We start from the raw sequence: 14,645 nt of genomic DNA on the forward strand, positions 1-14,645 counted from the left end.
ACGGGTATTCTTGGGTGGATAATACGGATTACGTTGTTATTGCTTAAGAATACGCGTAGTCGAGGAGAGTACCAGCGGCAGGCGGGCAGCGGCCGCCCCTTCCAGCCCACCAGCTGGCCTCTAAACGCCTGTGGTTGCCAAGGTAGCACTTTTTTGATCTTTTCCTTTCCTCGTTGTTTTCGCTCTGGGTCGCATGTTCCTTGATTAGAAGGCACACCCCACCAGAAGGGCTCTGCGCGCCCTGCCTCTGGTGACTGGGGCTGTAGAATGGGTCCGCGCCGGGGCGCGGGGGTCGAGGAGGAGGGGAGGGGCGGGGAAAGGATGGGGGTCTGCTCAGCGGAGCCTGCGCGGAGTTTCGGCGTCCCCGGCCTGCTCGCCTCCTCTCTTCGCCGGGGTGTGGCTTGGGGGAGAGACGGGGACTGAGCGAGTCTCTAAAGTTGAGAATGACTGAAAGGCCTTGAGCAGTTTGGTAGCGTCGCGAGTGAGGAGCAGGAGCTCGGCAGAGGGTCGCTAGGGGCTGCCTCCGCAGAAAGGGCGTGTCCGTGGGCGAAGGTGCCCCCGCAAGCTGCGGAAGCTCGTGACTTCGCGAATCCCGGCCCGGGGCGGTGCCGGAGCCCCACCCCCCGGCGGTGCCACTGCGCAGCTAGACGTGGCGGCCGGGGCTGGGAAGGGGGCGGGGGACAGGGACCTGGGTCCCCGCGGAACTTCCAGATTGGTAGTGTGTGGCGGGTCTCCTCAGGGACCCATACTTTCTTTTCGGATTCTCCGCGAAGGGGTGGAGAAACAGAATGGAAACCGGATTGGTTGCGGTGTGGCACAGAACTGGAACCTTCCTGAAAGTGGTTGGGGCAGGCAGTGACTGTTCAGTCGTCCAGTTTCTTTAGGACACCTCTTCAGCGCTGTCTTCCCTGCCTCTGCTTTTAGGACGAGTCTCAAACACCAACAAACCCAAGGCATGTTCCCCCTCTCAGATCTGCTGCGAAGGGACGAGAGGAAGAGGGAGCCTTTCCCTTTTTCTACTTGCAGTTTTGTTTGTTTGTTTCAAATATTAATGGACGATAAAACCATACGGATTTGTCCCCTCCTAGTGAAGAACAAGCAACCACCCAGGATCCCCTCCAGCACACCCAGACACTCCTGTGGACAGCCGGATGTAGCAGGAGTTGATTATGTCCAAGATGGAGCTTGGAGAGATGATCCACCATAAAAGAGGAGGAAGGTCAAGAAGGCTGGAGCGCTCAGCTCTTGCCGGCGGCGGACCACGCAGCTCTGCAACTCTCCTTTTCCTCTTGCAAGGCGCCAGGGCCCGCCCGGTAGTGGCGCTTCAAAGGTGGGAGGAGAAAATGCTGGGGACAAGAATGCACAGACGACCAGAAGGTTCCAGTAGGGTCAGCAAGAACCTGCTGGGACTCTAAAACCAGGTTTCCTCCCTGCGTGGTACCTTGGTTGTGCACAGGCTTCGAAGACTGAATTCCTGAGAAGTGGAAGCTGCAGGAGAAAACAAACACACAAAAACAACAAAATGGGAAGCCTGCGACGCTCTCCCTCTCGGCGTTCCCAGACCAGCTCTAAGCTGAGCTATGCCCCAGACACCTCTTCTCTTTGGAGGACGCCTTTCCCGGGAGCCAAGTGCTTGTACTACCCGCACTGAGATCTTGCTCCACAGGGGTAGCTCTGAGCCCTGGAGAGCGAGGTGCCTCGAAGGAGGCAGGCGCGCTCTCATGCTTTCCCATCTAGAGCTTTGCTTTTCTTCCAGTACTTTGGATTCCTAGTGAGGGGTGCACTACGCCACTCCTCTCCTGTCCCTATTTCCACTACACCGGGTCTGATCCCTCAGTTACTCTCAGGGTATCTACACTCACAGCTTTTGCGCTCAGGGAGGGTTGTTTGCAAGGAAAATGCGTGGGGACCTTCCGAGAAGCTCACAGGGCGAGTCCCTTTTAAGAATGAGTTGAAGTAGAAGAGAAAAGCACAAATGATACCTCTGCACTCGACATTCTACAACTAGCAAGAGAATATGTAACTACTGTTCTTTCCTTCATTGTTCCTTGAATTACCCTCTTTCTCTAGGGATCCACTAGTTGGTGATTAAGGGCTTGTTATGTATTTAACAAAATTCAATATGTCTGCTGGTGGCATTGTTTTACTGGGAAAGTAGGAAAGTAGAAAGAGCTACATAATCTAGTAACTAGGTGATCTTTCGAAAGTTGGCCTCATGCTGCTGGTTGACTAAATAAGTATGTAAGATTTGAAAGGTAGAAAGGGAACTGGGGGCCTAGTGATAGAGTTTGCCAGAAATGAAAAGTAATACTCTGGCATTCGTTGAGAGATTTGAGGAAAATCTTTTTAAAATAAGCTATTTTATTCAGTTCTTGGCCACTGGTACTTTAGTTTATGATTGCAATTGCTTCATAAATGAATAATAATTGTTAGAGTGGAATAATTGTAAATCCGAGTGATGAAATCTAAATGGTCAACAAAAAGTATTTGATTTTCTTGGTTCAGGTGGTTTAAATATTTATCTCATTGCTTTCTTTCCTTTGCAGAATTATTTTCGTATAAAAGTTTCCATTAGGTGTCAGTCTGACTGAGCTGGTTCCTATTTAAATTGAAAAAGAGAAAAAAAGACAACAACAACTCTGTGTGTGTGTGCGTGTGTGTGCGCGTGTGTGGTGTTTTTTGTTTTGTTTTGTATTTAACTAGATTGGGCCTTTTTAGATAAGGGGGTAGGGAGAACCCCAAACTTTATTCAATTGAAATTGCTGTAGTTGTTTTATTATAGACAACCTGTTTTCCTCAGAAAATAGAATTTTAAATTATATCACTACTAGCCGGTTATTGTTTTTGCCCTGTCAGTATTCATAGACAGGATTAAAGAAGTACGAAATGATTGTGTGTTTTTCATACTAGATCCAGGTGATTTTAAGGAATTAATATTATTGCATTTTTTCATTTAATGTCCAAATACGAGACGGCTATGCAACCTTTTTCTAAAATTTGGTTTGCTTTACAAAAGGGACAGAATTTCTACCTGAGAAAAGGATATAGATACAGCTTAGACTATTGTTTGACAGTAACACTTAGGGCTCCTTGGGGGGGGGGTGGTAGAAAACTTATGAAAATTCCATTTGTTACTACTATTTTTACTTTAGTTAAGTCTACATAGGTACTCACATTTTATGAACATAGTTTAATGACTTATAGATGGAAGATTTTAGGTTTCCCATTGAGATTTGTATAATGTCTATGAACACTCACATTTATACTGTGATATTCATTAGTAGGTGTAAGAAACATCATCTTGGTTGATGGTTTACTACTGACTCTCAGGTAAGGAGTTTGATGGAAACTGCGTTTTACAAAGATTTTACTGATTTTATTCTTTGTGTCTGTGAATTGTGTTCTTGTATTTTGCTTGAATAGAACTCCAGGGAGTGGTGATATTCATGATTAGAGATCTGCTGAGGATCATGACAGCCTCTATGTAAACACAAAAACTATATATATATATTAGACAGATGATTCTGACCAAGGTCATTTTCAAAGAGATAATCATGTTCTGGAGCCAGGATTTTCCCCCAAGTCCACTGCTTGTTTTAGAATGATGAGGTTCTTGTCACAACAGGGCCCATCTAGAACCAGCACAGACCTGTCAATGAATGTCCAGGTAAAGGAGAGCAATGATGAAATAGCATTTCAATGGATAGAACCATATAATCATTTTCTTCTTCTTATATTGCACATCAGTAATGGTAAATTTTCAAATATAAAAATAGACTTTTGTGTGTGTGTAGGTGGAGGTGCTGAATATATTGAGGAATATTTTGTGTTTTTATGTAGGACATAGGAGAAGGCCTTAATAATACAGAAGACAGTGTAAGACCATCACAATTTTTCACCAACTTTTTAATACTGTACAGTTTTAGCTATCATGATACCATAGGAATAACAGAATGATGATCTTACAATGTTAGAGAGTAGTGTAATCTGCATATTTGACTGACTACTTGAAAGTAAATTTATTTTGGCAATAAACATTTTTAATTAAAAAACATTAATGTCAGAATACTTCAAAACTTTTATTATTGTAGTTAGCTGTTACATTTAGTTATCAGTAGTTATGTATCTATAAACGTAAATGCTAAATAGGTTTTAAACAAAAAGTTTTGTAGTATAATTTTTCTAAAAGGCATTTTGAGATTTTTCCCTTGACACCAATATTGACTTACAAATGACTTACAGTTCTTAAATTTCAATCTACAAAATACTCTGTGTGAATGTATAAGCTTTTTAACTGAGAAGACATTGCAACTCATCCAAAAAGCTACCAGCTAAAAAATATATTGTGAATTCTAAGTTTCTTGAAACATGTTTAGTACTTGGTGATTAGCTGAGTTTGGTGAGTGCAACTTAATAACAGAACATTGTATCTCTAATATTTGTATTGTTGTCCAGATTACAAATATGTGACTACCTAAATCTTTTGAGGGCTAAATTCTATCATATTCTAGTTAATAATGAGAGCCAAGTAAGATAATCTGATCTTCAAAATCAACAAAAAGTATTTTATTAGCTCTGTAAGTACGAAGACAATAATTTTCATTTTCTCTGTTTGTGGAAATACCCTTTGAGGCTCAGTGATATGCCACACTATCTGCAAATTTACATACATGCCACCTAAACTAGAACCAAAAGTTAAAATAAAGCAAAACAACTCAGGATAACTATAAATTTTAAAACATTCAAATAATGATTTTAAATAAGGCTTACCATATTTATTAGCTTCAAATCAATACCAAATCTCAATTAAATTTCAAACTGTAAACACACATATTGCTGTAATCTATATACTAATACTATGTTCTTGCTTAAAATACAGTTTATATCATAATACACTTTTTTGTTGACAAATTTTATTACAATAGTGGCATGATTGCCGAATTTGAAAATAGTGTCTATTTTAAAAGTTGAATGAAAAATATGCTCTTAAGAGAAACAGTTTCTAAAAAAAGTTTAAAATAGTTTAAAAAAATATAATTTAATGGGTAAATTGATATTCATGCAATTTTCTTTTTTTAATTTTTGTTTAATACATAAAACTAATTGTTTGAGGTCTGTTTTTATCTTTGTGAACAAAATGTGGCCAATTTCACGGATTGGTTCAAACAGGTCCCAAGATAAACTAAAGTTACTTATTTCAGATTTCAAGATAGTTTCTGTATATTTACCAAATGTTACATTCGTTTTTGGACTCTAGGAAGAATGAATGAATGAATAAATGAATGTCGTAACTGATGTCCTATCAGAAGCATGCATGCAAAATTATTTTCCTTTATAACAGCAATGTATTAGGGTAAGACAAGCATTCTGGATTGTTTTATGCATAACCACAGGGGAATTAAATTTAAGAATGGTTACTTTATGGGTCCAGTTTCATGCACAATTTGTTTTCATAACTTTTTTTTTTTTAAAAACAGGCTATGGAAGTGTTTATAAAGACAAAGCAAATTAGAGAATTGAGGCAGTTATGGAAAAACCTCAAATCTCATTTTTCCCTCAATTATAGGATACTTGAGGTAAAAAGGACTTTGGAATAAAAGCTAGAAAATCTGATTTTGAGTACAGGTTCAGTTGTGAACTATGACAGCAGACTAACCATAGAGCTTGCCTGGCCCTCAGTGTCTCATCACAGCAAGGAGGGCTAGGTTTATATTCTCTCAAAGCCCTTCTACCTCCTATGGACTCCATTTCAAAGGAAGCCATTCTGAGGGTGGGAAGGGTTGAATTCTTCTCTTTATTTTATATACAGATGATGTGCAAATCAATACCACAACTAAGCAAGCAGCTTTAAAAAAGACAAAATCTCTCAAATGCATTCACCAACATATTTGTCTTGATATCAAACAGGAAACTGGTCTTTAAGATTTTTACTTAACTTTTTAAAACATGAAATACATGGAAATATTTTTGCCACTTCTTCACCATTCAGTTTTCATTTGAAGTTTTAGTAGGAAAGAAAAGCCCCAAAGAATGAGTTATAGATTCATCCTAGTGTGTTATTGTGGGAATACATGTATGTCTCCATATGTGTAAGACATCTGAGGCTCCCCAAACCAGGGATCAACCTCAGAAACTTTTCAGCCTAAAGAGACCAAATCACAAATAACTCTTTCCAAGTCAAAGTATATAATTGTAGTTGACGAAGAATAAACACTGGGACTTTTAAAATATTTTAGTCTGTGTGCAAATGTTTATGCTGGTAAATTTAATTACAATTGTTAAAGGAGTGGAAAATTACTATTTTTTTTTCATTTTTCTGAAAAAAGAAGAGGGACTGATATCTGTCTAGGATATTTAATTCAGAAACAGCATAGTAGTGGTATAGCCTTTTAAAATACCTGATCCAGTGTCTGGCACAGGAGAGGTGTTCAAAAATATTTATTAATTTAGTAAAAACAATTATGTTCTTTCAGGACATCTTTATACAGAATTTTACATCCTCCCCCCCCATAGTTAATGTCCTTTTAAAAGTAGCTATTACATAAAATGGCTGAAATGCATATATTTTAAGTTTAATTTAATATTAATATAAATTATAATTCTCAAATTTGTGTATGGATAGTGCAGTTATTCTTTGTTCATATAGAAAACTTACTTTCTCTGACTTTCAGAAATAACTCCTAAAGAGTTGAAGAACCTATGAGAACATTTTAGTAGTGTTTTTTTTGGAACTGTAAGTAACTTTAATCTGGAATTGTTTTATTCCATGTGAGTTCTGATGTAAATATGTTACCTGATATATTTTATTTACTATTATATGTATAAATACATATGAATTATATGTATAAGTACATATAATTCACAAATTTTTAAACAAATAATCAATTGAAATTCACTATCAGTATAATTATAATGATTGATATATTTTCAATGATAAGGATTGTATAATATTTTTTCCAATAGTTATTAGCAAAGCAAATTTAAGTTACAAGCAAAATTAAATTATAGTTTTATTGGAAAGGTGTGACTGTCCTGGGTGTTCCAAGTATAGTAAATACAAGTTGACCTTTTAACCACAAAATAATATTCCCGTTCTCTAAAAATTAAAATAACATGGTCTGTCAGGTATAGCTTTATTCAGATAATTTACATAATATTTCATCCACAGTTTAAGATGGATATGACACATTATGGCCATTTAGGACTTTGAGAATAGGTTCAGCACAAATTCTATAAAGTTTTCAAAAGCATTTGATTTGAAATAGATTTCTCGTGGTGGGAATGTGAAGTTTGGAAACCGTTTACTTATATTTTTATTAAAATGTCTCCTATTCCTTTCTGTTGCTGGATGTGGTTGTCCAAAACAACTTTGGGAGTGTTTAATAGTAGCTATTAAGATAGGTCAAAATAGGAGGATTCTTTACCCTGAAGAAAAGAGGTTTTTGTTAGTTTTGGCTGCTATATTAAAAATCAGGGTTGATGCTAAATTTCTGAGACAGTTTCACATTTCGATCTGACAATTTGTGCAGATAACAATTGACTTTGACAAGAGACAAGGGACAATGATAGCAAGTAACAATATTAAGGATGTGGACTGTGGAGAGGATTGTGCAGTTTGGTGATGTGTTAAAGAAACAATAATGAAATTATTGGTGGCTATTTTACTGGCAGATCTAGTAGCTTGTGATAGGAAGTTGACAATTATTGACTTTATATAGTGTATTTCTATAGCAGGAATTCTTTCATAGTATTCAAAAGTCCTTGCTTTTTTTTCTTTCTTTTTTTTTTTTTTTTTTAGATCAAAAGTCATGCTCCGTTATAGAGCTATGAATCAATCAAAATAGAAATAGTGTCCGTGTAAAATAGGCCTAATTTATAGGTAGAACATTGAAAAAGGCATGGAATCTGGATGTTTCACGTCAAAGAAAAGATCATCAGTCTTGAAAAGACAAACTTATGGAAAATTAAGCCTAAGGGACACATGGCTTAAAAGAGAGAGCCTTTTGATCCATTTTTCTATGGAAAAAGGATACGTGTCATATTTGAGACTGTGCTTTAGAAATAAAGTAACCTCAGGGAATTTATTTAAGACTGTATTAACACTATTTCTCTGACTATAAAATACAGAGTTCAGTTTTTCCTACTCACTGCAATTGATTTCGATTTTAGGGATGAGGGCTGTTTGTTAATTAGTTGTGGTAAAGATACATAGGAGATGGACGTGCTTGTTCATCTCTGGATTGGCCTGTGTATCCAAAGACACAGCATTTCCACTTGATCATTTCTTTACTTTTCTTTTTTTTCATTTGTTTTCTTTTGATAGAATTATTTTCCAGTCTATTATCCACATAGAATACAAAATTTCATGAGTCTTAGATAAGCCCATAATAAATTCAGATGATATTTAGTTGTTATGTTAATTTTCTATCTCAGACTCAGTTATTTGGTGTATGGTCCTACATCCATGTTTTATACATGGTATTTTCACAATACAGAGAATCTAAGTAACTTCCCTCTGGATACCCAAATAATATTTGGAACCCATTTTCTGAGTCCGCTTTGGAGGTTTTCTTTCTAGTACATCACACTAAAAATTCAATATTGAGGTTTTTTTGCAACTCTACTCTTCCTGGTATCTGGCAATAATTCTCTTATTCCTCTTACTAGTCAGTGATTCATCTGATTTAACCTTTTTCAAGCTTAAATATTATATATACAGATGTGAACGTGCCAATAGATTCCAAAGGTGTATAGTGTGCTTATTCATTTTTTTTTCAAAATCTAGGAAGATTTTATAGGCCAAATTAATATTAGTGTAGAAACAAATAGCAGTCATAATTATAGGAATAAGTTGATATTTTACCCAAGTTGCAAATATTTTTGTAAAACAAAGAAAAATTTTATCTCAGTTAAATCAACTCAATTTAGTAAGCTTCCAAATGAAAGTATTGACTCTGAGAATGGCATGACAAGTATTTGTCATATAGTATATTCAATGGAAAATTAAAAATAAGGTTAGCAAATGCTGACCCAATGATGTTCTCACATCAAAGAACATAAATAAAATCACATATTAGTATACAAATAAATTATATTTACTCTTTTATTCCATTTTCAAATATTCAAAAACTGTCTTGTTGAATAAAGAAAGACAGATTGACTGTTGGCTCAGAGAAAAATCAAAACAAGATTCTCAATTTCACTAAACCCTAGTCCACTGCTGGTGTGCTATTTATGCAAATGGCATGGTGGTCCTCCATGGTCACATCTGGGTTAAGTATAGTGTTAACCATTTAGGAAGCTGAGAGAGTGATTTTTTGCAGTGGTCACCCAACCTATCAATCAAAGAAACATACCTCTTATACATGAAGGGCTACTGCTCCCAAATCAGACCCTATCACAGCATAAGAGTTCACTTGAAAAAAATGGTGTAAGTAACTTTCATCGTTTTAAAATTCACCAAGATAGAAAGTTATCTCTTATCCTCATCAAGAGTTTTCCTTTTTTATTAACTATAAACTATAACCATAAAGTAGTTACGTCCACTATTTTTCTCAATTTTTAAGAGCAAAATGTAGATATAACTGTAAGGTAGATAGAAATAAGAGGAGAGGGAGAGGTGGGAAAGAGAGGGAGGGAGAGAGAGGGATCTTCTATTCTACTTTGTTGCTGAATTGGAGGTATAATATTGTGGCAAAATTGACTCTGAGAAGCAATACTTAAAATAATCAACATTTTGTCCAAGGAAAGATGTTTTAGGGATTCATATAATTTGGTCAAGAACAGAAGGCTTTAAAATTTGTGAAGAATAGATCTTAATCCTCAAACCAGCTAATTAAGCTTCTTCTGTACAGCATACAGTTTTAAGTTAACAGTAATTAATATAGCCAGCTTGGACCCTCAGGAAGCTAAAGCCAGCAAGTGCTTTTCGGTTCACTCGAGAGGATGCGGTTTGATTGCTGGCGCCAGTAAACAGGTTGGGAATTGTCAACATTGTAATTAGCAGCAAGTTTCTGGATTCTCAGCTTGCCAGACTAGTGGGCTGATGCTTGGAGCATTTGCCCCAGGGGGGAGAGGGAAAAACAAAGGAAGGGAATCTGAGCAACCTTGCAATGCTCTGCCAGCATATGCCACTGGACCAGTGTTTTTCTTGGCAAAGGTCTATTTTAAGACATCTAGCAGTGGTTTCCACAAAATATGAAACTCACCATAGCAACCAAAATGGCAAGCGTCTCAAAGAACCTTTCCTTGATTGGATATCAGATCAAACTGTGTTCAGAGCTATATAGCCTTATGGGCCGTGTGTGCTGTACTCTGCACAATGTGGTTATTAACAGCATGATTAAAAGGGTTAAAATCTGTTTTGGCAGCGATCCTGAAATACTCTGCTGAAACGACGTCAGAGAATAAGGTTATGCAAACCTTATTAACCCTTCGTATAGTACAAATAGAAAGGAAATGTCAACCTTAGTACCACCAAGAATCCAATCTTCAGTACTTAAGTGATCATTTAAATGTAGTTTCCTTAATGCAAAGCCATGGGATCCTTGTGGAGAAAGTTTGTCATAGATTTGAAATCCGAACATCATTTGCAGTGCTTCTAAGACTAAGGACTAATAAAGTTTATGGGTAATTTATAACCCAACTGAACAAAAATTAGGCTAGCTTTTGGAATCTACTTGATAAAAGTTCGTCAGCGTGTGTGTGTGTATGTGTGTGTGTAAAATTTCACTGATCTTCTAGCAGAACATGACCTGAAATAAATTACATATATACTCTGAGTAGTTACAGGATAAGTACCAAATCCACCTACCTTGTGACAAAAGCATAATAACAAACGCTTTTACTTTTTCTTTAAAGCAGCTCTGCAGCAAATTACTTTTACCTTCCACTTGAAAAAGGTCAAGGTTGCTGAGCATTGCTAAAATACACATATTAATTTCTCCCAAATAAAAAAGCGTGGAATCATATCAGGGATATTCTTACTGTCACTTTCTACATTTGCCAAAATATGAGGAGGAGGTTCCAAAGAGATAAACAGGATGTAGAAGCAAACAAAATAGCTTTCTTTACTGTAAAAAAAAAAAAAAAAAAAAGTGTTCTTAAATGGATCAACCTGCTATATTAAGCAATTGCCATATGTGGCCATTTCTGCCAGTGGATTATCAAAAGTACCCAAGAAATGGCTGCGTAGATTTGGCACCCAGGTGTCTGGTGTTGCATTTAGCGGACTCTTTTGTGGGGAGAAGGATTACTCATATTTGTTGGAGAGAGTGCCGTTCTCTAATCCTCCTCCACAACAGAATCCTTGTTGGAGTGAACCAGCAACACGATTCTTATCCACTCTCCTCTAGACTCTGAGGAATTCTCCACAATTATTTATTATTTTCAGTGGAATTAGATGCCTACAGGTGGCCTCATAATGTGCCTCCAGGCATACAACCTGCTGTAAATTTTTCAGTTACATTAACTCAGCAGTATGTTGTCTTATAACAACAGTTCATTCAGTTTATGAGAAAAGGGAGAAGGAAGTAGAAAGGCAGTCTTTCGTGTTAAGCACCATTGCAGTTCTCTTCCACCCTGTTCTTTCTTTGACATTAGTAAAGGATATTTTCCAGAAGCGACGCTGCTGGCTTGTTAGTGTGGGCTGCGCATCTTTACAGAATCAGATGGGGCTGGGGGGAGACACAGGCAGCAGGCCTCCATACAGAGTCTCAGGGACTGGCAGAGTGGGTGTCAATTAAAAACAGATGCAGAGCAGTACTTTTCTTTTTCTTTTCCTCTTCTTTTTTCTTAAGGCCTGAAATGACTTCTGTTATTAAAGTGTTTTGTCTTTAGTGGTTTTTCATATTGTGTTAGAAAAAAATTAGTTCAGCTCTATCAGGACATTTGGGTTTATCAGGTCCTTCTGCAATTTCTCCCCTACCACACATCCTATATACTGTAATGTTTTTCTTGGCCTTTTGGGTTACCAATCAGTGAGAGAAGGAGGGGACTCTGTAACTTTTTTGTCATTGGGTTTCACGCTCATCCTGGCTTTATATTGATGCAATTGTCATTCAATGTATGCAGCTAATTACCCCTGTATATTTTGGGGTATAATTCTCAGAACTGATGAAAAACCAAAGATAATATCTGGGTTAATATACTTTAGGGGCAGAAATTAGATTAACATTTTAGGGGCAATACACAGGTCTATTTAAATCTCAGAAGTCCTAGTATGAAGTTATAAAGCCACTTTTCACAGTCATAAACAGAACAAAATCTGCCTCCTACCATTCTAGTCTCATTAAACCTGTAGCTTATACTAAAAGTAATGACAACGTGCACAGTTTAAATATATATTTTATGTGTACAAAGTCATATCTATATTATTAAAAACAAAACTTTTTAAAATGTAGAAACATGTTTTTATATTAATGCCTGCAGCAGAGACATGGGCAAAATTAGTAACCCAAAGTCAATTTGACACTAACCAAGTTACCTACCCCAATCCAAGGATATTGAGACCATTCCGGCTTTCATTTTATAACGTCTGATGAAAATGCTGAGATCAAGCAGCTTATATATTCAAGAGCTAGGATGTCTTTCAGAATAAATCAATAAATATACATTATGCATGTACTACTCATGTGGTATTCAGGTCTCCCAACATTTATTAAGCGCCTATTGTGTACCAGGAATTCTTCTCAATGTTGGAGTTATATTGCCCTGAAAGTGTTCGTGCCCCATAGGACAGGCCACAATCCAGGTTCTTATGAGCTCTCTGGGGAATTCAAAAGAATGTAAAGCAATATCCTCCTTCCAAGTAACTTACTAGTTTGTGGTTAATAGAGCAAATATGAAATAGTGTAAAAGCAAATGTTGCTAAAAGCCATCACTGTTCTCTCTGTTCACAAAAAGACCCTTACAGATCACAGATAATAATAAAGTTCTCTATAGAAATGGATTTACTCTTATTTTCTCTCCTGAGTAGAGACAGTCTTTAACAACTTAATAGATCAAGGAAGCACCCGATAGGAAAAAAATAAAATACACATATTTTCATCTCAAAGCAAGTTACTCTGTTAATATCGCTAAGTCATTGTAATGCATTTATAATTACACAGAACTATATTATCCTAGCAAAAATTGCCAGTGTATCTATGGTTATCATAAAATTTATTTTCATAACTATAAGATGATAATGAATGCATCTGATTCCCAAATCCATTAATAATAATAGGTTCCAGATTCAGTAAATGTCTTTTGAGAACTTGATGATCGTTTATCAAAGAACGTGCTGAAAGTGCTATGCTATGGATTTCAAAATGCGGTCCCTGATCAGTAGCCTCAGCCTTCCCTGGGAACTTGTGAGAAATGCAGATTCTCAGATGGCATCACAGGTCCACCGACTCAAAAACCCTGGAGCTGGGGCTCCTAACCTGTGTTTTAACAAGCCTCATTCTGGTGCCTGCTGGAGTTTGAGAATCACTGCTTTCTACTGATTTTTTAAAAATCACAATTAAAGAGGTTCTGACACTAACACTGATCCAAATCACTTAGGTTCTGTTGTAGATTTAGAGTAACAAGTTTTTATTACTTGTTAATTTTAGCAGATATTTTAAATTAAAAATCAGGACTTTGTTTACCTGACTGGCAAATTCTATAACATTTTGGGAAACATTTTAAAGTACCAAATATTCTACTTTACTTGGAGTTTTATTTATATAGAACTTAGGTAGTACTCCTATTAGTATTATATAATACTCTTACTAGTACTCTTTTTGCTAATAGCTTTATACTTATCATATATATTGAGTTTTTCCAAGACTTAAACTCTTCTTTTGGTTTAAGTTATTATTGTTGTGTTGGTATTATTATTATTAGGTATAATATTATTATTATTATTATTCCAGTAGCTGGCCAAATTTTACTCTGGTATTAAATTATGTCCCAGTTTAGAAGCAAGGACAAACAGTTCCATTGTACAGAAGGCATAAAACAAGAACTTTGGATCTTGTCTGTGTGTGTGTGTGTGTGTGTGATGTGACTGTCCCATGGATCATCGTTACAATGTTCTCATTCATCTATGCCACAAGGAATTCTTAAATTCTCACGTAAGGGAATGCCCTGACCAAATTCTTTGAGCATTTACAAAACGTTCCAGTAATACCGTAGTATAAATTTCCTAAATGTGTGTATTAGAACTATATTTAATAAAAATCTGCTCGCAACTTAGATTACTATAGGATGGTAAAAATGAATGTTATTGGTTAAACAATTAGATTATATCAGTTCTCATTATGCCGACTGAAGACTGTTTCACAGAGTTGTAATATGCTCTTAGTTTGTCAGACCACAGCTTTCTATTCAAGCTTTCACGGAAACGTTAGACATTCAAAAGCTAAAATGTTTAAAATGCAGCTCTAAAGGGCAGCAAATTGTTTCTTGTTTATGCTTTAATTTCAAATTTTAAAAAGGTGACTATTAAACCATATCACTCTGGATTGTAAGGGCTGGAATGGTCCTCCGATACATAAAAGCTGACTTTTGTATTTAATGCAGAAAATAATCTTAACCACCTTCGATTTAGTGTTAAAGTAACTGACTGACACTATAACCAGGATTTTTCTCAGTCTTGATTATACATGCTTGCTTATGTT

The 14,645-nt window shown here is 36.5% G+C and overlaps 1 long non-coding RNA gene across 1 annotated transcript in view; it reads right to left on the reverse strand.

Moving 5' to 3' along the window:
* Positions 1-398: 398 nt before the first annotated feature.
* Positions 399-14,645, reverse strand: part of LOC308342003 — a 135,569-nt gene continuing 121,322 nt past the window's right edge. Inside the window, exon 6 of the long non-coding RNA XR_013966742.1 lies at positions 399-1,488. This is a non-coding gene — a long non-coding RNA (uncharacterized lncRNA). The remainder of the gene's footprint in view (positions 1,489-14,645) is intronic.

This window comes from Martes martes (genome assembly GCF_963455335.1).
Source record: "Martes martes genome assembly, chromosome: 4".
Classification (NCBI taxonomy): domain Eukaryota; kingdom Metazoa; phylum Chordata; class Mammalia; order Carnivora; family Mustelidae; genus Martes; species Martes martes.